A 21,710-nucleotide genomic window follows, 5' to 3' on the forward strand; every position below is an offset into this window, starting at 1 on the left:
ACCCTAACCGTCCTCCTGGCCTAACCCTAACCCTCCACCAACTGCAAAGCACCCTCCTAACCCTAACGCGAGTCCAAGCCTTCATCCCCCCTCCCCTTAACCCTAACCCTGCCCCTCCCCCTCCCCCTAACCCTAACCTTCCCACTCCCACAACCCTAACCCATTCCCTAAACCTAACCCAAACCCTAACACTACTCTAATCCTAATCATACCCTGACCCTAGCCCTAACCCTCCCACTGCCACAACTCCAACCCTCCCCCTTCCTCAAACTCTAACCAACTCCAACCCTTAACCGCAAAGCGTGTCCCTAACCTCAATCCACCCCCAACTGCAAAGCATCCTGCTAACCCTAACCCTCACCCAAACCCTAAACCTCACCCTCACCCTGACCTTAACTGTAAACCCTAACCACTAACCCTAACCCCTGATCCTGACACTGACCCTAACCCTAGCCCTAGCCCTCACCCTAAACCTAACCCTGCCCCTCCTCTTGCCCATCTCCCTAACCCTAACCCTCCCCCTAACCCTTTCCCTGACAATCACCCACACCCCAATACTAAACCCTGACCCTGACCCTAACCATAACTTAACCCACCCCCTAACCCTAAACCCTATCCCTAACCCCTGACCCTAACCACCCCCTAACGCTTACCCTCCCCCAACAGCAAAGTGTCCCCCTACGCTAATCCTAAAACTAGGCCTAGCTCTAGCACCCTCACCCTCCTGCTAATCCTAACCCTAACCCTTACCCTAACCCTGCCCCTCCACGTAATCCTCCCCCCACCCCCACCACCTAACCCTAACCCTTCCCCATCCGCAAAGCGTCCCCCTAACCCTAAACCTAACCAGTGACCCTGACCCTAACCCTCCCCCTCTCCCATTAGACCTATCCTAACCTCCCCCTCCCACTAACCCTAACCCTCCCCAACTGCAGACTGTCCCCCTAACCCTCCCTCTCCCCATAACCCTAGCCCGAGTCCTAGCCTTAACCCTACCCCTAATCTCCTCCCTCCCCTTAACCCTAATCCTGCCCTTCCCTCTCCCCCTAACCCTAACCCTCCCCCTAACCCTCCCACTCCCCCTCCCCCTAACCCTAACCCATTCCCTAAAACTAACCCAAACCCTAACACCACTCTAATCCTAATCACACCCTAACCCTACCCCTAACTCTCCCACTGCTGCAACTCCAACCCTCCCCCTTCCCCAACCTCTAACCAACGCCAACCCACAACCGCAAAGCGTGTCCCTAACCTTAATCCACCAACTGAAAAGCATCCCGCTAACCCTAACCCTCACCCAAACCCTAACCCTCACCCTTACCCTGACCTTAACTGTAAACTCTAACCCCTAACCCCTGACCCTAACCCTAGCCCTTGCCCTAGCCTTAGCCTTCCCCCTCCGCTAACCCTGCCCCTCCCCCTAACCCTTCACAAACCGCAAAGCGTCCCACTAACACTAGCACTAGCCCTAGGCCTCCCCCTAACACTTATCTCCAATTAACCCTAACATTAACCATCCTCCTACCTTTTCCTCCAACCCTAACCCTCACCCTAACCCTAGCCCTAGTCCTAGCCCTAGCCCTCACCCTAAACCTAACCCTGCCCCTCCCCTTGACCCTCTCCCTAACCCTAACCCTCCCCCTAAGCCTTACCCTAATCCTTTCCCTAATCCTAAACCCTGACCCTGACGCTAACCCTAACCTAACCCTCCCCCTAACCCTAAAGCCTATCCCTAACCCCTGAACCTAACCTCCCCCTAAAACCTCCCCTCCCCTTAACCCTAAAACTGACCCTCCCCCAACTGCAAAGTGTCCCCCTAACCCTAGCCCTATCAATCACCCTCCTCCTCCTCCTAACTCTAACCCTAACCCTACACAAACCCTGCCTCTCCCCGTCCACCTAATCCTCCCCTCACACGCACCCCTAAACCTCCCCCATATGCAAAGTATCCCCTAAACCTAACCCGTGACCCTGACCCTAACCATACTACTAACCCTGACTCAAACCATCCAACTCCCCATCCCCCTAACCCTGATTCTAATTCTAACCCTTCCCCTCCCATTGTCCCTCCAGCTAACCCTAACCCTCCCCTTCCCCCTAAACCTTACCCTAACACTGACCTTGACCTGCACACTAAACCTAGACTCTGACCCTAACCATACTCCTAACCCATAGAACCCATAGAATCATAGAATATTAGAGTTGGAAGGGACCTCAGGAGGTCATCTAGTCCAACCCCCTGCTCAAAGCAGGACTAACTTCAGCTATATCATCCCAGCCAGGGCTTTTTCAAGCCTCAGCATAAAACCTCAAGATGGAGATTCCACCACCTCTCTAGATAACCCATTCCAGTGCTTCACCACCCTCCTAGTGAAAAAGCTTTTCCTAATGTCCAACGTAGGCCTCCCACCCTGCAACTTGAGACCGTTGCTCCTTGTTCTCTCATCTGCCACCACCGAGAACAGCCTAGCCCCATCCTCCCTGGAACCCCCTTTCAGGTAGTTAAAGGCTGCTATCAAATCCCCCCTCATTCTTCTCTTTTGCAGACTAAACAAGCCCAGTTCCCTCAGCCTCTCCTCTTAAGTCCTGTGCTCCAGCCCCCTAATCATTTTTGTTGCCCTCCGCTGGACTCTCTCCAACTTGTCCACATCCTTTTTGTAGTGGGGGGCCCAAAACTGGACACAATATTCTAAATGCGGCCTCACCAATGCCGAATAGAGGGGAATAATCACTTCCCGTGACCTGCTGGCAATGCCCCTCCTAATGCAGCCCAATATGCCATTAGCCTTCTTGACAACCAGGGCACACTGCTGACTCATATGCAGCTTTTTATCCACTGTTACCCCCAGGTCCTTTTCTGCAGAGCTGCTGCCGAGCTCGTCGGTCCCCAGTCTATAGCTGTGCATGGGATTCTTCCTTCCTAAGTGGAGGACTCTGCACTTTCCTTTGTTGAACCTCATTAGATTTCTTTTGGCCCAATCCTCCAGTTTGTTTAGGTCACTCTGTATCCTATTCCTACCTTGCAGGGTATCTACCACTCCCCCCAGCTTAGTGTCATCCACAAACTTGCTGAGGGTGCAATCTACCCCATCCTCCAGATCATTAATAAAGATGTTGAACAAAACCGGCCCCAGGACCGACCCCTGGGGCACTCCGCTTGTGACCAGTTGCCAGCTAGACATGGAGACATTGATCACTACTCGTTGAGCCCTATGCTCTAGCCAGTTCTCTATCCATTTTATAGTCCATTCATCCAACCCATACTTCTTTAACTTGCCGATAAGAATACTGTGAGAGACAGTATCAAAAGCTTTGCTAAAGTCAAGGTATATCACATCCACCGCCTTCCCTACATCCACAGAGCCTAACTCCTAACCCTGACTCTAACCATGCAACTCCCCGTCCCCCTAACCCTAACTCTGACCCTAACCCTCCACCTCCCTCTCCCCTTAGCCCTACCCTAACCTCCCCCTCCCACTAACCCTAACCCTCTCCAACGGCAGACTGTTCCCCTAACCCTCCCTCTCCCGCTAACCCGAGTCATAGCCTTAGCCATACCCCTAAAATTCCCCCTCCCCTTAACCCTAATCTGGCCCTCCCCCCTCTCCCAACCCTAACCCATTCCCTAAACCTAATCCAAACCCTAACACTACTCTAATCCTAACGCTAATCATACCCTCACCCTACCCCAAGCCTCCCACTGCTGCAACTCCAACCCTCCCCCTTCCCCAAACTCTAACCAACTCCAACACTCAACCGCAAAGCGAGTCCCTAACCTTAATGCTTAACCCTAACCCTAACCTCCCCCTAACCCTCCCTCTCCCCCTAATCCGAGTCGTAGCCTTAGCCGTATCCCTAAAATTCCCCCTCCCCTTAACGCTAATCCGGCCCTTCCCCCTCCCCCTAACCCTGCCCCTCCCCCTAAACCTAACCCAAACCCAAACCCTACTCTAATCCTAACCCAACCTTAACCCTAACCCTACCCCAACCCTCCCTCACCAGCAACTCCAACCCTCCCCCGCCCCAACCCTAACCGACAACTGAAAAGTGTATCCCTAACCCTAATCCACCTCCAACTACAAAGCATCCCCTAAACCCTAAACCTAACCCGTGACCCTGACCCTAACCGTACTCCAAACCCTGACCCTAAACCTAACCCGTCACCTCCCATTGTCCCTCCCGCTAACCCTAACCCTCCCCTTTCCCCTAAACCTTACCCTAACACTAACTTGACCCGCACACTAAACCGAAACACTGACTCTGCCCCTAACCCTAACCTAACCCACTCCTAACCTTTCCCCTCCCCCTAACCCTAAACCCTGTCCCTAACCCTGACCCTAACCTCCCCCTAACACTTCCTCTCCCCCTAACCCTAACACTTACCCTCCCCCAACAGCAAAATGTCCCCCTACGCTAATCCTAAACGTAGGCCTAGCTCTAGCACCCTCACCCTCCTGCTAATCCTAACCCTAACCCTTACCCTAACCCTGCCCCTCCACCTACTCCTCCCCCCACCCCCACCACCTAACCCTAACCCTTCCCCATCAGCAAAGCGTCCCCCTAACCCTAAACCTACCCAGTGACCCTGACCCTAACCCTCCCACTCCCTCTCTCCTTAGCCCTACCCTAACCTGCCCCTCCCACTAACCCTAACCCTCCCCAACTGCAGACTGTCCCCCTAGCCCGAGTCCTAGCCTTAACCCTACCCCTAATCTCCTCCATCCCCTTATCTCTACTCCTGCCCTTCCCCCTCCCCCTAACCCTAACCCTCCCCCAACCCTAACCCATTCCCTAAAACTAACCCAAACCCTACCACTACTCTAATCCTAATCACACCCTAACCCTACCCCAAACTCTCCCACTGCCGCAACTCCAACCCTCCCCCTTCCCCAAACTCTAACCAATGCCAACCCACAACCAGAAAGCGCGTACCTAACCTTAATCCACCACCAACTGCAAAGTATCCCGCTAACCCTAACCCTCACCCAAACGCTAACCCTCACCCTTACCCTGACCTTAACTGTAAACCCGAACCCCTAACCCCTGACCCTGACCATAACCCTAGCCCTAGCCCTTACCCCAGCCTTAGCCTTCCCCCTCCCCCAACCTTGCTCCTCCCCCTAACCCTTCCCAAACCGCAAAGCGTCCCCCTAATACTAGCCCTAGCCCTAGGCCTCCCCCTAACCCTTACCTCCAATTAACCCTAACATTAACCATCCTCCTACCTTTTCCTCCAACCCTAACTCTCACCCTAACCCTAGCCCTAGCCCTCACCCTAAACCCAACCCTGCCCCTCCCCTTGACCCTCTCCCTAACCCTAACCCTCCCCCTAAGCCTTACCCTAAGCCTTACCCTAATCCTTTCCTGACCTTGACCCGCACCCTAATCCTAAACCCTGACCCTGACGCTAACCCTAACCCCTGAACCTAACCTCCCCTAAAACTTCCCCTCCCCTTAACCCTAAAACTGACCCTCCCCCAACCGCAAAGTGTCTCCCTAACCCTAGCCCTATCAATCACCCTCCTCCTCCTCCTAACTCTAACTCTAACCCTACACAAATCCTGCCTCTCCCCCTCCACCTAATCCTCCCCTCACACGCACCCTTAACCCTAACCGTCCCCCATCCGCAAAACTTCCCCTTAACCCTAAACCTAACACTTGACCCTGACCATACTACTAACCCTGACTCAAACCATCCAACTCCCCATCCCCCTAACCCTGACCCTAAACCTAACCCTTCCCCTCCCATTGTCCCTCCCGCTAACCCTAACCCTCCCCTTTCCCCTAAACCTTACCCTAACACTGACCTTGACCCGCACACTAAACCTAGACACTGACCCTAACCGTACTCCTAACCCTGACCCTAACCCTCCACCTCCCTCTCCCCTTAGCCCTACCCTAACCTGCCCCTCCCACTAACCCTCCCCAACTGCAGACTGTCCCCCTAACCATCCCTCTCCCGCTAACCAGAGTCGTAGCCTTAGCCGTACCCCTAAAATTCCCCCTCCCCTTAACTCTAATCCGGCCCTTCTCCCTCCCCCTAACCCTAACCATTCCCTAAACCTAACCCTAACACTACTCTAATCCTAACCCTAATCATACCCTAACCCTACCCCAAGCCTCCCACTGCCGCAACTCCAACCCTCCCCCTTCCCCGAACTCTAACCAACTCCAACACTCAACCGCAAAGCGTGTCCCTAACCTTAATCCACCCCCAACTGCAAAGCATACAGCTAACCCTAACCCCGACCATAACCCTAGCTCTAGCCTTAGCCCTACCCCTAGCCCTAGCTTTCCCCCTCCGCCTAACCCTAACCCTGCCCCTCCCCCTAAACCTAACCCAAACCCTACTCTAATCCTAACCCTAATCTAACCTTAACCCTAACCCTACCCCAACCCTCCCTCACCAGCAACTCCAACCCTCCCCCCCCAACCCTAACCGCCAACCGCAAAGCATATTCCTAACCCTAATCCACCTCCAACTGCAAAGCATCCCGCTAACTCTAACCCTAAACGCTGACCCTGACACTAACCCTAGCCCTAGTCCAAGCCCTAGCCCTCACCCTAAACCTAACCCTGCCCCTCCCCTTGACCCTCTCCCTAACCCGAACCTTCCCCCTAAGCCTTACCCTATTCCTTTCCATGACCTTGACCTTCACCCTAATCCTAAACCCTGACCCTAACGCTAACCTAACCCTCCCCCTAACCCTAAACCCAATCCCTAACCCCTGAATTTAACCTCCCCTAAAACTTCCCCTCCCCCTAACCCTAACACTGACCCTCCCCCAACCGCAGTGTCCCCCTAACCCTAGCCCTATCAATCACCCTCATCCTCCTCCTCCTCCTAACTCTAACCCTAACCCTACACAAACCCTGCCTCTCCACCTCAACCTAATCCTACCCTCACATGCACCCCTAACCCTCCCCCATATGTAAAGAATCCCCTAAACCCTAAACCTAACCGTACTCCAAACCCTGAACCTCGACCTAGCTCTAGCCTTAGCCCTACCCCTAGCTTCACGGCCTCGTCTCCCACCTCGAAATGACTTGGGAGCCTACCTTTTGATGACTACCGTTTGTGGGTTGAGCGCCACGGGGGACGTATGCTCGAGACGGCTCGGCGTTCCCAGAGCCCTCTGGGAAGCGGAGTGAGCTGGATTTAGGCTGAGTCGTGCCTGGCCTCGCAGTGAGCCCCGGTGCTGGAGCTACTGAGCAAAGTCACTTGGGCGGTGTGGGCGTACCCCAGCAACGCTGAAGGGCGGGCATGTGGGAGCAAGGCTTAACATTCATGCCGATTGCTCAGGGATGGAGAATGGAGTAATGTGTAGGTTGACGAGCTGGGCCTTGTACAGTTTGGGCAGGGTTTAGCTGAGTTGTGCATTTGGTTGTCAAATGGCCTGAGGAGGTCGCTGGAGGGAGGAGGCCCGGGTTAGGGCAGGGGAGAGAGGGAGAGACGCAGACTCGCTGTTCTGTGTGCGCCTCCCTTTTTCGTGCCTACTTTCTTCTGCACGAAATTCCAGCGCTGGCCTGTGAGCCTGGCTGGCTCAGTCAGTAGAGCATCAGACTCTTAATCTGAGGGCCCAGGGGTCAAGTCCCTGGTCAGGTGTGGAAGTGCAGACTCCGTGGTGACCTCTCCCTTGACAATAGCGGCTGTGTCCCCTCCTTGTCCTTTTCTTCAGCTCTTGGAGATTTGGTTTAGTTGAATTGCACGTGTGCTTGTCAGCATGGCCTGAGGGGGGCGCAGGGGAGAGAGGGAGAGATGCAGACTCCCTGTTCTGTTTGTGCCTCGCTTTTTCGTGCCTAACTTTCCTTCTGCACCAATTTCAAAGGGCACCCCGTGAGCCCTGCTAGCTCAGTCGGCAGAGCATCAGACTTTTAATCTGAGGGCCCAGGGTTCAAGTCCCTGGTCAGGCAGGCCCATTATTGTTCTGGACTTAAGGGTCATCTGACTGTTGAAAAGAGCGGCTGTGTCCCATCCCCCAACTTTTCTTCAGGTCTTGGAGAGTCCCAGGAAACAGCCTTTGTAACGTGGAATGCACGGCCAACTTCCTGAGATGCCCGCTGCCCTCAGAGCCTTTAAGAAAGTGGTGTGTGCCCAGCAGCTGAGATAATGCTGGGGTGGGCAGATAGGAGATGGAGGTCTTGAGTGAGGGAGGCAATCATTTGCCCACACAATGTCCAGCCCGTAAAAATCAGAGGGCAGAGCAGCCCCCGCTTCTCGGTCCCATGGTGTAAGGGCCAGTACCCAGGACTCTGAATCCTGCGATCCGAGTTCGAATCTCGGTGGGGCCTCGTGCCTCCTCTCTTACTTCCTAGAGGTGAGGACGGCTTCACGGCTGCGTCCCCCTCCTCGAAATGACTTGGGAGCCTACCTTTTGATGACTGCCGTTTGTGGGTTGAGCGCCTCGGGGGACGTATGCTCCAGACGGCTCGGCGTTCCCGGAGCCCTCTGGGAAGCGGAGTGAGCTGGATTTAGGCTGAGTCATGGACAACTCAGCTAAACCCTGCCCAAACTGTACAAGGCGCAGCTCGTCAACCTACACATTACGCCATTCTCCATTCTTCATCCCTGAGCGATCGACATTAATGTTAAGCCTCGCTCCCACATGCCCGCCCTTCAGCGTTGCTGGGGTACGCCAACACCGCCAATGTGACTTTGCCCAGTAGCTCCAGCACTGGGGCTCACTGCAAGGCCAGGCATCCGGCCCAGCTGCACGACTTACATTCTACAGGCGTTTCTCTCAGAAGTTTTGCCCTGATACCAAAATGTCTGTGCTAAGAACACTATTTTAAAGTGCTCTCAAATTTTCATGGAGATATTGGACTGGACACTAATTAAGAGTTTTGCCAGCATTGCTCTGTCGTTTAGTGGTGTGGAAAAAAATCACATCCCTTCCTGACATAACTTGATTGCAAAAGCTCTAGTGTAGACACTGTTATAGTGGTCAAAAAAAAAAAAAGTCCATTAAAAAGAAATCAAGGAACTTAAATGCAGTAAACTATGTTAAAGCAGAGTTAAGGTTGCCCAGTGCTGCCTCGTGCCCTTCCAGCAGGTGGATGGTGGTGAAAGTTAAAATCTCTGAAAACCAGGGAATGAAGAACTAAACTACACACCATCACTGCAATGCAACCTTATCTCTGCCATTACTGCCTAACCCTGGAGCTGGCAAATGTCACTGGCAATAGTTCAGTAGGGGCGGTGGAAAGCTTAGCCAACTAGCCAGGGAAATGTCAAATTTAACATCCCTTGAAGTCTTCAGGTCAAGACTGGATGGTTTTGTGGAAGATGTTTTAATGAAACATAAGATCTTCAGCTCACTACAGCTGTAACTGGATGGCCTGTTTATACAGGAGATCAGACTACATGACCTAACAGTCTCCCCTGGCCTTCAAATTTATTAATCAATAATCAACGGGAGGAAAGATGAAGACCATGCCACTGTTTGTGCTGTATTCTACAGATATGAATACCAGCATTTATCTGCATGCACTACACCTATGTGCACTGTATCAGCTGTCGCTATAAGTGAAGGGTGGAGGGAACAGTTGGAGCAGCTTGGCAGAGCTGTGACTGTGATATGAAGTAAGGTGCATGTGAAACTTGAAGGAACAGCTGTTCCTCATTTCAATGGCAAGTTGTAGGTTTTGTCAGCAAAGGTGCACAAGGGTGTGTTCTTGCTACAGGGATTTTCAGCAACCTGGTGGCATATGTGCTAGCGGTGGCCAGAGCTCAGTGAGGGGTAAGTGAAGGCAACAGCTCAGAAGGAATCCTCAGAGCAAGGTAAAGGGATGGTAACATTATGAAAGTCTGAGATGGCTTGTGTGGAGGAGGATCAGTGTTTGAGTGCAGGCCAGGTGTTGGTAGCTTCTGTTGCCTACACCTGGACCTAACCCCAAGCTTTGCCTTGGCAAAGAGAAGATGTTAGACCTTGTGCTATATTGCTCCTGTGCTCTGTTCCCAGAGTGTTCTGCAGTGGGGAGGGCAGAGCACTAGTAGATGTCATTGGTCTGTCAGGGTGCTGCAGAAGCAGGGCAGAATTGAGGTTGCATTGCGGGGTGACGTTAACCTTAACTCTTCATTTCCCCTTCTGATACCCGAGGGACAGGAATCCTCACCCAGTGAGGCCACATTCTCATAGTTTTCCTGCATGACGTCTCTGTGCGGGATCCAGCAGAGCCCACTCTTCCCTGGTGGAATACACAGCCACTTCCTCGAAGATCACTGGCCCCCTGAAAGAGCAAGAGTCCAACACTCAGCACCTGCTGCCCAGTGACAGCCCCACTATTCACAGGAGAGGAGGGCCCATCACATGGAGGCTCTGGGAGGCAGACAATCAGCAGAGTCCTATCCCAACCACATCACAGCAGCCAGGAGACCCCAGGGTGAGGGGAGAAAGAGAGAGCACCTCACCCCTCCCAGCAGATAGAGGGAGGAGGGGTCTTCACATTCATCACTCACCTACCTGCCAGAGGCTGATATAGGAGGTGGAGCCACCAGCGGGGCCCAGGGAATTCCAACACCCTCCCTGTAGCTAGCCACCAGATGGGAGCAGATGGAGTGTCTTCCCTGGCCCTCATTGGGGGGTGCCCCTTTATATCTCACAGCACCGTCTAGCTAATAAATTCAAGCTCCTGTATTGGAGTCTAGTAAGTTTTCCCAAACCCAGGAGGTTCTTCCCTGTTTGACAAATTAGGGAATACCTACCCACAAACTGCATGAGTCTGTTGCTAGGATCTAGGTCCCACAGTAAACAAATCCCAGCAGGTTTGTCACACTCTGTCCTCGTCCCTTTCTTCACCCTTTTTATTTCCTGACCTCCCCCATCTCCAAACCAACCTCCCCCGCCCCAGAAGAACCCATCCCCTATGTATTTAATGCCCTTCTCCCTCCAACAGGAACCACCTGCAACTCCCTGATAATCCCTACCTCAACTGGGTCCACTGCAGCCATTTCACTGTTTCCTGGAAGGCTGGAATGAGCTGGAGCCAAAAAGTGGATGTTACACTGCAGCCTGTTAGGGCAAAAAAGGCATTTGGGAACATAGAACAGGAAATCATTTCTCTTGACAATCCACCGCCACAGGTTCTTTCCCTGAACACTGAGGTTCCAGACAGTCACACAAATAACACAACTATTTAAAACACAATTAGTTGTAATGGGCAGGGGACTTTACCTACACAGACATCTATTGGAAAAAGAATTCAACCAAACACAGAGTGTCCAATACATTCATGGAATGTACTGGGGATCCCTTTTTCTTTCAGAAGCTGTAAGAAATAACCGGATGACAGCCATTTTAGACTTGATTCTGACTAACAAGAAGGAATTACTTAGGAAACTGAAGGTTGAAAACAACATGGGCAAAAATTATCCTAAAATAATAGATTCTCAGACCCTCTGGGTACTACCTGGGGCAGCACGGAGCTAGTCACAGAGTGAACCTCTCCTCCTTCGCCCTCCTGAGGAAAAGAAAAGGGTCCCGCAGCCAACTGTCCTGTGAGCAGCTGGGAGATACCGTTCCCCAAACATGGGGAGGTCTCTGGCTTTGATGTGTATTACATATAGGGAAGTCACTTTCATCAGCCAACAAATGAGAGAAGGTTTATCATCTCAGCCCCTGCAACCACCAGGATGGAGAATGACTCAAGACAACAAATTCTCTCCAAAAAAGGAGTTGCTGCAACTAAACATGGAAATACCTCCAAACCTGAAATGCCTTTCAATAGACATTTGACAGTGACAGGGAGAAAGTCAAAATCTGACAGCTAATATCCACGTTTAGTTATTAAAGAGGGAAGGGCAGATACCTGGAGAATTTTGGATCAATTTTCACAAGTTAGAGAGGAAAGTGGAAAAATGTGAGAGCAATGGGACAATTTTTAGGGATTATATCTGGAAGCTGAACAAAGAGGCAGTCATATTCTCTGCACAGACACACCATTCACATGGGCAGTCAGGAGCTCTTTGCAGAACTGCTTTAAGAGGGAAAGTGAGGGGGGATGGAGCAAGGAGACTCCCTGGAACTGGCAAAGGGGCAGCAGCGGGGGGCAGGTGACTGGCAGATGTTGGGAGCTGCCTTGGTAGTTGTGGGGGCAGCAGCTGGCAGCGGGTAACCTGAAGCTGGGCAGTCTCCACTGGGGACAATTCCTCCTCTTTTCCCTTCTACGCCTCGTACCTGGCAGAGAATGGCCACTCCACACCATCCCACTCCAGAGACAGCCGCAAAACAGGGCTCTGCGAGCTGCAAGCACTAACCCCTTTCCTAGTTGAGGTGGTCCTGAGGAACGATTCAGGGCAGCAATTTCCCATCTGAACAGGGAGAATTTGCTGTAGGTCAAAGGGGGGGAGGATTGCAGGGTGGAAGGGGGATGAATATCCCAAATCGGATGAGATTTAAAATGGACACTGGAGAAGGAGGGAGAAAATGGGCCAAACTCCAAGGCAGAGTTAAGCAAAAGGGCCCGTGACTGGAGAGAAAAGGGGAGATGGTGACAGGGATTTTACACCCACCAAAAGGGCCAGAAATAACAAAGGTGAGATAAGTGAACCGTCTGGAACCATCTGGAAAAGGATATGGATATGTCCTTTATATGAACCAACTGCCAGCCTATAGAATAAGTGTACCCTAATAATTTGAGGGTGAAGAAGCCAAAATTGGACTTCACAGGAGGACTCATGCTGTTCAGGGTATAAGAAGGGGAAACCATGTTACTTGGGTGCAAACGTCAGCTCTTCCTTCTTGAAACTTTTTTTATTTAGTGTGTTAAGAACTTTTGTTCTTAGTTTACACTTAATATTATTTGTAGTGTTAATCTTAGCCTAATAGATCTCAGTTCTCAGGCATTGCCTCGCTCTCCACCCCTCTACTCAAGAATTGAGGAACTGGACATCTCTCTCAAACAGGTCATCCGGGAGGGTGTCAGCATATTATTGCAAAGCATACCATGTAAATATATATCTCACATGTGTCTTTAGAATAAGGCTGTAATCCTATCCATTTGATTATTTATTTTCTTTTAATAAATCAGTCATTTGTTTATCCATTTATGTTTTCTTAATAAAAGCTCATAAAATTGTACAGATTCAGTTTTCAATGTGAGCATTCCTGTCGTGCACCCTGGGCATCCCTATAAAACTCTTCTGGAGCCAGATTCCGGGACGAGAACCTCATTATCTTATGATCAAATCAACTGGCGAACCTATAACCCCATTCAAATGACTAAATCCCTCAATATCAGGCAGCAGACTGGCGAGCCATGCAGGAGGCTCGAGGAGTGTGTGACAGGAATTCTTTTAGGAATTTGTGGTGTTTCTAGGCAGCTGGGAGACTCACCTGAGCTAAATTGAGCTACAAAGCAAAAGAGAAGACCAAAAAGGCTGCCTGTGTATGAGTCTGTTAGGCTGCCTTAAAACACTGGAAACTTGATTTCCTTTGACTATTTCTTGGCAGTGGTCCCAGAAGTGTTTCCAGTTCTTCACTGCACTATAGCATCTGTTTATGAGTACCAATTAATCTTGCGAGAGAAAGTTGTCATGTTTAATGTGATACCCGCGTTTAAGGGGCTTTGGAATGTAGACAGAGTATTGATATTGAGGTACCAGAAGTATAAGTAATTGCAGTAGCACTGGGGCCTGGTGACTCACACTTTGAGTTGGCAGGGGAGTTGATTTTTGTTTTGTTGACGCTGCCAGAAAGGCTGCAGTATTTTCAATCCCTACAATTCTCGTGGGCTGTGCCCAGATCCATCTATCACCAGCTTACCCTGGCTGTTTGTTAGGTCCCACCTGGGTAAAGACCTCTCGATCAGCTAAGAGCACATTACCATCAAAGGAAGAGAAGGGAATTCACCCGCACCCTTCTGTTGCTTTTTTTCTTGGGACTTGTCTGAAGTAACTGAAGTAATAGTTGAGACCGGTCAGGGGTGTTACTTCTTTTTTCTTGTTATTGAAGGGACACCTTCAGATTTAGAGTTAGAGATTTTAAAGTTTAGAAAATAGTGGCTATTACTATAGTGCTAGACATTAGGCTAACCAACAGAGTTTTATAAAGTTTGAGTTTAAGTTTAGAGTTTAAGTTCTTTATTTTGGAGTTTGAGTTAGCTTATTTAGTGTGAAGATGAGTGAAATCAGAGCAGTAGAGTCTGTGGGCATTGCCCGCAGTACGGCTTTGGAAAACTTTGCCGGAAAATACATTAAGGAACACAGAGGAGGCTTAGAATAACAAAGAAACAATGAAATTACCTCTCAACATAGGAATCCATGAGATTTTTGTGAGTCAGGTTTTTTATCTGGAAGTAGAGCAAAAGAAAAGGAAGGCTAAAGAGGTAGAAGGAATTGCTGTACAGTGTTTGCTGATGGCTTGTAGTGCACTTGGGCAGAAACTGACTAAGAAAATAGACTTAGACGAGCCCAGCAAACTTGTTAACGTTTTGACATGATATTTTCTTGACAAATCCATGTTGATTGTGACTTATCACCTCATTATCTGCTGGTGCTTACAAACTGATTATTTGCTCCATTATTTTTTCCGATACCAAAATTGAGCTGACTGGTCTATATTTTCCTGGGTTGTCCTCATGCCCCTTTTTATAGATAGGTTCTACATTTTCCCTTTTCCAGTTCTCTGGGATCTCTTCCTTCCTCCATATGTTACCAGAGATAATTGCTAATGGCTCAGTGATCTCATCAACCAATACCTTAAGTATTCTAGGGTGTATTTCATCAGACTCTGGTGAACTGAAGACATCTAACTTGTCTATGGCTGTATATTGATGGGAGAGAGCTCTTCCGTCCACACAAATAAACCACCCTCAATGAGCGGCTGTAGCTATGTCCACACTGGTGTTTCTGTAGGTTTGTAAGGATCTAGACGATAATAAGGTGATAAGTAACAATCAACATGGATTACTCAAGAAAAAATCATGTCGAACAAACTGACATGCTGCTTTGACATGTTAACAAGTGTTGTGAAAGGGGGAAGCGGCACATGGGCTGTATCTCTGTTGATTCTGGACACTGTGTGATCGGTGTGGATACCAGTGAGACACGGCACGTCCAAGTTGCAGATCAATAAGGTTTAATGTGCAAGGTTTTCTATAAATATACTAGTGAAATACAAAGCCTAATGTTAACTACAATACATCATACTCACTAGCCTGGAGAGCTAAGCAGTTACTCAGAAGGCTGTATACAGGAACGGCTTTCTTCAGGAGCCTCACCAGGGAGTCAGTGGATCCCCTAGGCCAACCGGCAGCACCTCCCGTGGAGTCAGCTGTTGATGGAGCTCCCTCCTTTGTCTAAGTCGTTACTTCTTATACCCTTCCATAAACAACCTTCACCTAATTATCTCTCTCATTATCATATATGCTAATTACCTACATTGCGTTTCCACCCTTAACTACATTCCATTCTCACCATGATAATTGGGGTCGTCAGAACAACATCTGGTGATAGGAGGGGTGCAGTAAATGTATGCCCCTTGGCAATAAAACGGTGTATCCCAGACGTTCAAGGATAACTTCTTGTTCCCATCACCGTTCTCTATGTGCAGCTGCAAGCCATACAGTATCTGTATTTTGTCTTGTTATGTGCCGTGCTGTGCATAAACTCAGACAGCTCTAAGGTTATTCAGTCTCTGCCAACAGGAAGATGTCATGCTACAGGGGTCAGAACAGCCAAGCAAGCAACTGAAGCTATGCTAAGCCTGTCGGACAGTGGTCAAGCAACTCAAATTGTACTGGGCCTCCAACAATCTCCACATTAAAAGGGCTTTTAAGACTGTCTCCTATGACCTTCACAGATGCAAACTAAGGAAATATAGGGGAATTTTGGGGGTATTTATTTGGAAGCCACGTGAGTTGCCTGTCACTGCATGAAAATGATTGTTTGGAATACACTGGAGAAAAATAAATGCCTTAGATGAGATTTGAACCCAAGCATGCATAGCACAATGAATTAGCAGTGCATCACCTTAACCACCCAGCCACCTCATTTTACTTATTGGAAGTTGGGGGAGAGCAAGGGGAAATCTAGGATCAGCAGACATGGGGACAAAAAGGACTGTTAGTATATTTTAGGGTAAGCAGAGCCTGAATGAGCTCTCCCTTCACACCTAGTGAAGAGTGAGGGGGAAAAGACTTCAGGAACAGGCTATGTTTGTGTTGTCACACCGACTCTGCCTAGGTACACAGCATAATGGAGCTGACACTAACACAGTGTAATCATGCTCCAGAGAGAAGGGAAAGCAGCAGGAATTCTTGCTTTTTCACCAGGGACACACCTACACAACTGCCCATCAGTGAGTATGTTGTGGAAACTGGTCTGGCCAAAGAACCAGCAATGATAATTCAGTGAAAACACAGCCATAGTGCAGTGAGAAACACACAGGACACCAGTAGTTGTCACTGAGTGGTTAAGGTGATGCACTAAATATCCATTGTGGTCTTCCTGCGCTCATTCAAATCCTGCCAGCTAGGAATGGCAGGAGTTCAGAGTCTTGCAGTTTTAGTACCTCAGCATCCTTGGTGCTAACTGGAGCCAGGTCTGGTCTTGCTCTCAGGATAAGTCTCTGCTTAAACTGCTACAGCGGGACCGCACTTCAGAGTAGACATGCTTTACAGTGCTGGGAAGGGTGATCCTCTCACTATAACTTCCTGAGAGGCGGCAGCTAGGTAGCAGAAGTATTCTACAATTGACCTGGCACGGCCTACACCAGAGGTTAGGTCAGCTTCACTCTGTTGCTCAGGGGTGTGAATGTTTCACACCCGAAAAGACGTAGCTAGGCCGATGTAAGTTCACAGTGTAGATCAGCCCTTAGATCCCTCTCAGTATTTCAGTTTGTGTATGGACCTTGGAGGGTACATCATCAACTCACTTATACCGGCAAAAATGTTGTCGGTATTGTCCAAACCAATTTGACTACTTGGTACAGGATGGAATAGTAGGTTCTGGTGCGATTATTCAGAACATTTAGGTCCACTGATCCATTAGTGCAGCATAATTCAGATGGCAGAGTATAGATGTTTATTATCCGATCATATGCTGCTGCGTTATATTACAGGATTGCATACATTCCCAACACAATACTCCCTACCCCACATACTTAACCCATAGATGCCCTCCCCTTGCAACAGGCCATTGATCCTGCTCCTCCATGTGGAAACGGAGAGAAAAACTCTCTGATAGGTTCGGTTTGGGATACGGGGGGTTAAGCGAGACAGTGATGATTCTAGGGGTTTGCTTAACCAATAAACCCTTTATTTTATAATAAACAATTCTATCCTTATAATAAACAGTTCTATTTCTACAATAAACAGTTTCACAGCAAGCAATTGCACAGCAAACAGTGATAGCAAAGGGCAGGGGAACTCCGTGCACGAAAGGACAAAATGTGCCACCCAAGACTTTAGCATTTTGTGATCTCTCCTGGATCAACGCATGGCTGCCAGCATGTGACACTAGGGTGCCCAGTTTTGGAGTTCCCCAAAGAAGTTACAAGACAAACACAACAGAAAACAGTTAATCCATACTCACAAACATTATATACAGGTATACTATGCTGGCCAAATTCAGTTGCCGTTTGCTTTAGATACTGCAGACGGGAGAGAGCCACTGTGAGTGATCAGTTCACAGTGAAGCGGGCTAGTGAAGATGCGTCAGCCCGCCGAGCTGACACGACCAAGAGATACGCGGGGTGCCGGGTAGATTCAATTCCTCTTTGCCTTCTGCCACCTGGGTTTGAACTTTTATAGTTTCCCATGGTCAGGAGAGGCGAAGCCCCATTGGTTGCTATTTGCTGCATGACCTTCCAAGGTCATGGCTCGGAGTTTAGCCAACCAGGTGCTCCCGATTTCCTGGGCAGGTATGAACCAGCCAACCAGGTGATTACAATTATCCTGGGCAGTTGCTGACCATTCACCAGCAGGTGGGGTCACTTCATTTCCTTATAAGGAGACAGGTACATGCGGCTCGTGCTGCTGAGTCAACCCTCCCTAGGCTGCCTCTTTATCCACATGGGGGGGGGCAGTGCATGTGGTGCTGCAGACGCCACTATGCAATTCAGTCTCCACATGCCCCCTGGCGGATGCCAGCGCCACTTAAACCAGGTCACTGGACTTAAGTCCTACCGGAAGTAAAGCAGCTAACTCTTCTGTCTGCAAAGTCTTAGTGAGGATTTTCAACAACATGACAACTATAACAATGGCTATCAAAATCATAACAGCAGACACTAACAATGACAATAACCAAGATTTGGCTGAGAGAATACCCAAAAAGTTACTAAGCCATCCCATCATTCCCCAGGTGCACTGTTCATTTAAATCTTTAACAATCTGGTTAACATCATCAATAACTTCAGACACATTTCGAGATATATCAGGAATATAAGTACAGCAGGGTCCCGATTGATCCCCCAGGGTGGCACACAGGCCCCCTTTCTTAGCTAGGAGGTACTCGAGACCCAATCGATTTTGGATAACATATTTTCACATTTGGGAGGCTTGGTCATTAAGAAACCCTAATGCTTTGGCTGTAGCATTTCCCAACTTCTCAAGTCCTTCAGTTAACTTTTGGAGCTGTTTATACGTTAGGGCACCCCCTATTGGGGATGTGGCTATTACATAAGGAACAGTACCTTTTAACCAATTAACAAAGTCGGTCCATGACCGCTTAGCTCTATTATGAGGATGCAATGGGAGACCGTCCCAACCAAGATATATCATACCAGGGACAAGCCCAACAGAGCCAATGGTACAACGGCCCTGAAGGTAAGAGGTAAAGTTGTATAGGCATTGGGGCCACAAATCCAATAATGTCCAGGCCATAAAGGAGGGGTCTTTGGGCTTGTTCGTCAGGAACACCTGTGGTTAGTCGGGGTTTGATGCATCTGGTCTCCTGGAGTGTGAAAGATCTGTAAGGTCTATCACAAATTTTAGCACAATCTGCACTAACAGTGCTTTGTCCACATGGAGAAACCCCTTCTTTTAAGTTGCCAACTCCACGTTGCACCTAATAAGTCCAAATAATAGGTGGAGAAGTTGAAAGTGGGTTCGTTGATCCCGCGGTTAGCAGGAGAATAACAAAGTGAAGACAGGTTAAACCCTCCTTCCCTGTCCATTACAACATGAGATCCATTTTGATGCATTATGGTGGTGGGGGTGATAGTCCAAGTACAGTTTCGTGCATAAAGGGCAGCGGGACCAGTCCATATTTTTTGGTGTAGCTTGACCTTTACAGTCCATGTCACTTCTGAAAGGCAGCAATAACCAGGTTGCCAGACGACAAAGAGTTAACTGAGAACCACATAGGCTTTACCAAACCTAAAAAACAGACCTGAAAAACAGAACTGGACATAACATGTTAGTTGATTCTACTTAACCAGTAGCCAATGACTGTTCCAGTTTCTGAACATCATCCTTGGCCATGCTGTGCCATTGTGACCCGTCCATACCCAGGGTACATACTAAAAGCCCCCTCCACACAAAACCGATGCAGAGAAAAGAAAAAACAGGCTTTCTCCTTGCAAGGTTCACTATGGAGGTAACAATGTTATACAGTTTTTTTACAAACAGTTGTAAGGGTTGGTTTACTAGTGACACATGCCTCACCACTGGTTGTTCTGTTACCTCTACATTACCTTCCTGCTGGGGCTAGGCTTTGGACCCCCACTCTGGCTCCCTACAAAGAAACATTTTTTTTGTTGAGCCCTAACAGACTCATTCCACATGTGGCTCCAATGCAAAGCCATTTCAGGCACGCCCAACTCACTTTCAGCTGGCCACACCCGAGAGGAATTTTCCTTGCTTACAGCCATGGGTGGATCTTTCCCCGCCCTGTAAGGCAGGTAATTTGCATCAACACCCCCACTTGCTAGTTCATTGGGTTCCAAATTAACTGCTATCCCTTTCCAGTCTGGACTAGGTTCTAAAGAGATATCCACCATTTTCACTAGCATCTCATAAACAAGGTTCTGATGTTCCTTTATTGCCAACCTCTGACCCCATATAGTATCAGATGTACCTGAGTTCAGTAAGATATTATAAGATATATTCAAGGCATTCAGAGGTGAGAGTTTGCCTACCACCCCCTGTTTTCCCAAGAGATCAACAGCACATCTGTCCTGCTGTGTTGCTTTAGCTGCCCAAATTTCCCTTTGAAACTGAGGCACTATTTGCTCACTTACAGAGCTAACAGCCTGGAGACATTCAGGTTCCAACCTCATTGTCTCCCCACTAAAATGATTAGGCACAGCCATTTGGTTACAGGGCTGTTTAAGCTCTCTAAATATCTTCACCCCATCTGGAACCTTTTCCAAGGTATCCAAACTGAATTTTTCTAAAACAAAGTCAGTGGATTCATTCACATTTGGAAAACTTTGGCAGTTAGAAACTAAACCACTTTTCCCCACATCTAAGCTGTCCTGTGACTCATCCTTAACTGACTTAATCAATTCACTTTCACCCCCTTCAGTTGCAGAAAATGGAGAGGCACACCCTATCTGTTCTTTAGATGGATGATTGGAACTAAACTCTCTCTCTGCAGAGAAACTGCTCTTTTCAAACTTCCAATCATTTGAAATTTTCCTTTCGTCCCAGCCCACATGGCTGTTCACAAACAAACTTTTGGAGATTGGGGTGGCTTTCCCCATTGGAAAATCATTACCCCCAACAGACACAGGCTTAGGAACCTTTCCCTCCTGGGTCTCAGTTGAATCCAGAACCACTTCCGGTATATCAACTGATAAATCCTGCTCCAGCACAAGCTGAACAGTACTTTCTGCCTGCTTCACAGATAGTACACTGGGGATCACCTCCCCCACAGCAGATAAACTGCTACCTGTAACACTAAGACAGTTTGAGATTTCTTCCCCTTTAACAGAGCCTAACTGGTTTGCCAAACTAGGATCTTTTTTGATGACTTTGGTGTTAATTATTTGTGGCATACGGAGTCCTGTGGGAATCCACTCCAGCGTGGGATGGCATCTTAGAAGACACCTGAGCTGTGAGTTAGTTAGCTCAGCTGCCCAGGTCCATTCTTCGGATCCTGCTGGGCAAACAAACTGGTGCAGGTGCTTATCTTCTCCACCACTGGTCTCGTTCATATGATGAACGAGATGTACCCACGCTTGCCCTATCCTTAGTGGATCTTCCCAGGGGCATCGGTAACCATCACTATTCTGCTTGACCGTCCCGTATCCTGTTCGTGACGCCATGTGGAAACGGAGAGAAAAACTCTCTGATAGGTTCGGTTTGGGATACGGGGGGTTAAGCGAGACAGTGATGATACTGGGGGTTTGCTTAACCAATAAACCCTTTATTTTATAATAAACAATTCTATCCTTATAATAAACAGTTCTATTTCTATAATAAACAGTTTCACAGCAAGCAATTGCACAGCAAACAGTGGTGATAGCAAAGGGCAGGAGAACTCCGTGCACGAAAGGACAAAATGTGCCACCCAAGACTTTAGCGTTTTGTGATCTCTCCTGGATCAACGCATGGCTGCCAGCATGTGACACTAGGGTGCCCGGTTTTGGAGTTCCCCAAAGAAGTTACAAGACAAACACAACAGAAAACAGTTAATCCATACTCACAAACATTATATAGAAGTATACTATGCTGGCCAAATTCAGTTGCCGTTTGCTTTAGATACTGCAGACGGGAGAGAGCCACTGTGAGTGATCAGTTCACAGTGAAGCGGGCTAGTGAAGATG

General features: G+C 48.9%; 2 non-coding genes across 2 annotated transcripts; both read left to right on the top strand.

Moving 5' to 3' along the window:
- Nucleotides 1-7,533: 7,533 nt before the first annotated feature.
- Nucleotides 7,534-7,606, top strand: TRNAK-CUU (transfer RNA lysine (anticodon CUU)). Its single transcript has one exon. It is a non-coding gene; the product is annotated as a tRNA-Lys (tRNA).
- Nucleotides 7,607-7,841: 235 nt separating this feature from the next.
- TRNAK-UUU (transfer RNA lysine (anticodon UUU)) lies at nt 7,842-7,914 on the top strand. The gene has a single exon. It is a non-coding gene; the product is annotated as a tRNA-Lys (tRNA).
- Nucleotides 7,915-21,710: the final 13,796 nt, after the last annotated feature.

This window comes from Emydura macquarii, unplaced genomic scaffold (assembly GCF_026122565.2).
Source record: "Emydura macquarii macquarii isolate MOO-44397 ecotype Brisbane River unplaced genomic scaffold, CSIRO-AGI_Emac_v2 contig_2491, whole genome shotgun sequence".
NCBI lineage: Eukaryota > Metazoa > Chordata > Testudines > Chelidae > Emydura > Emydura macquarii.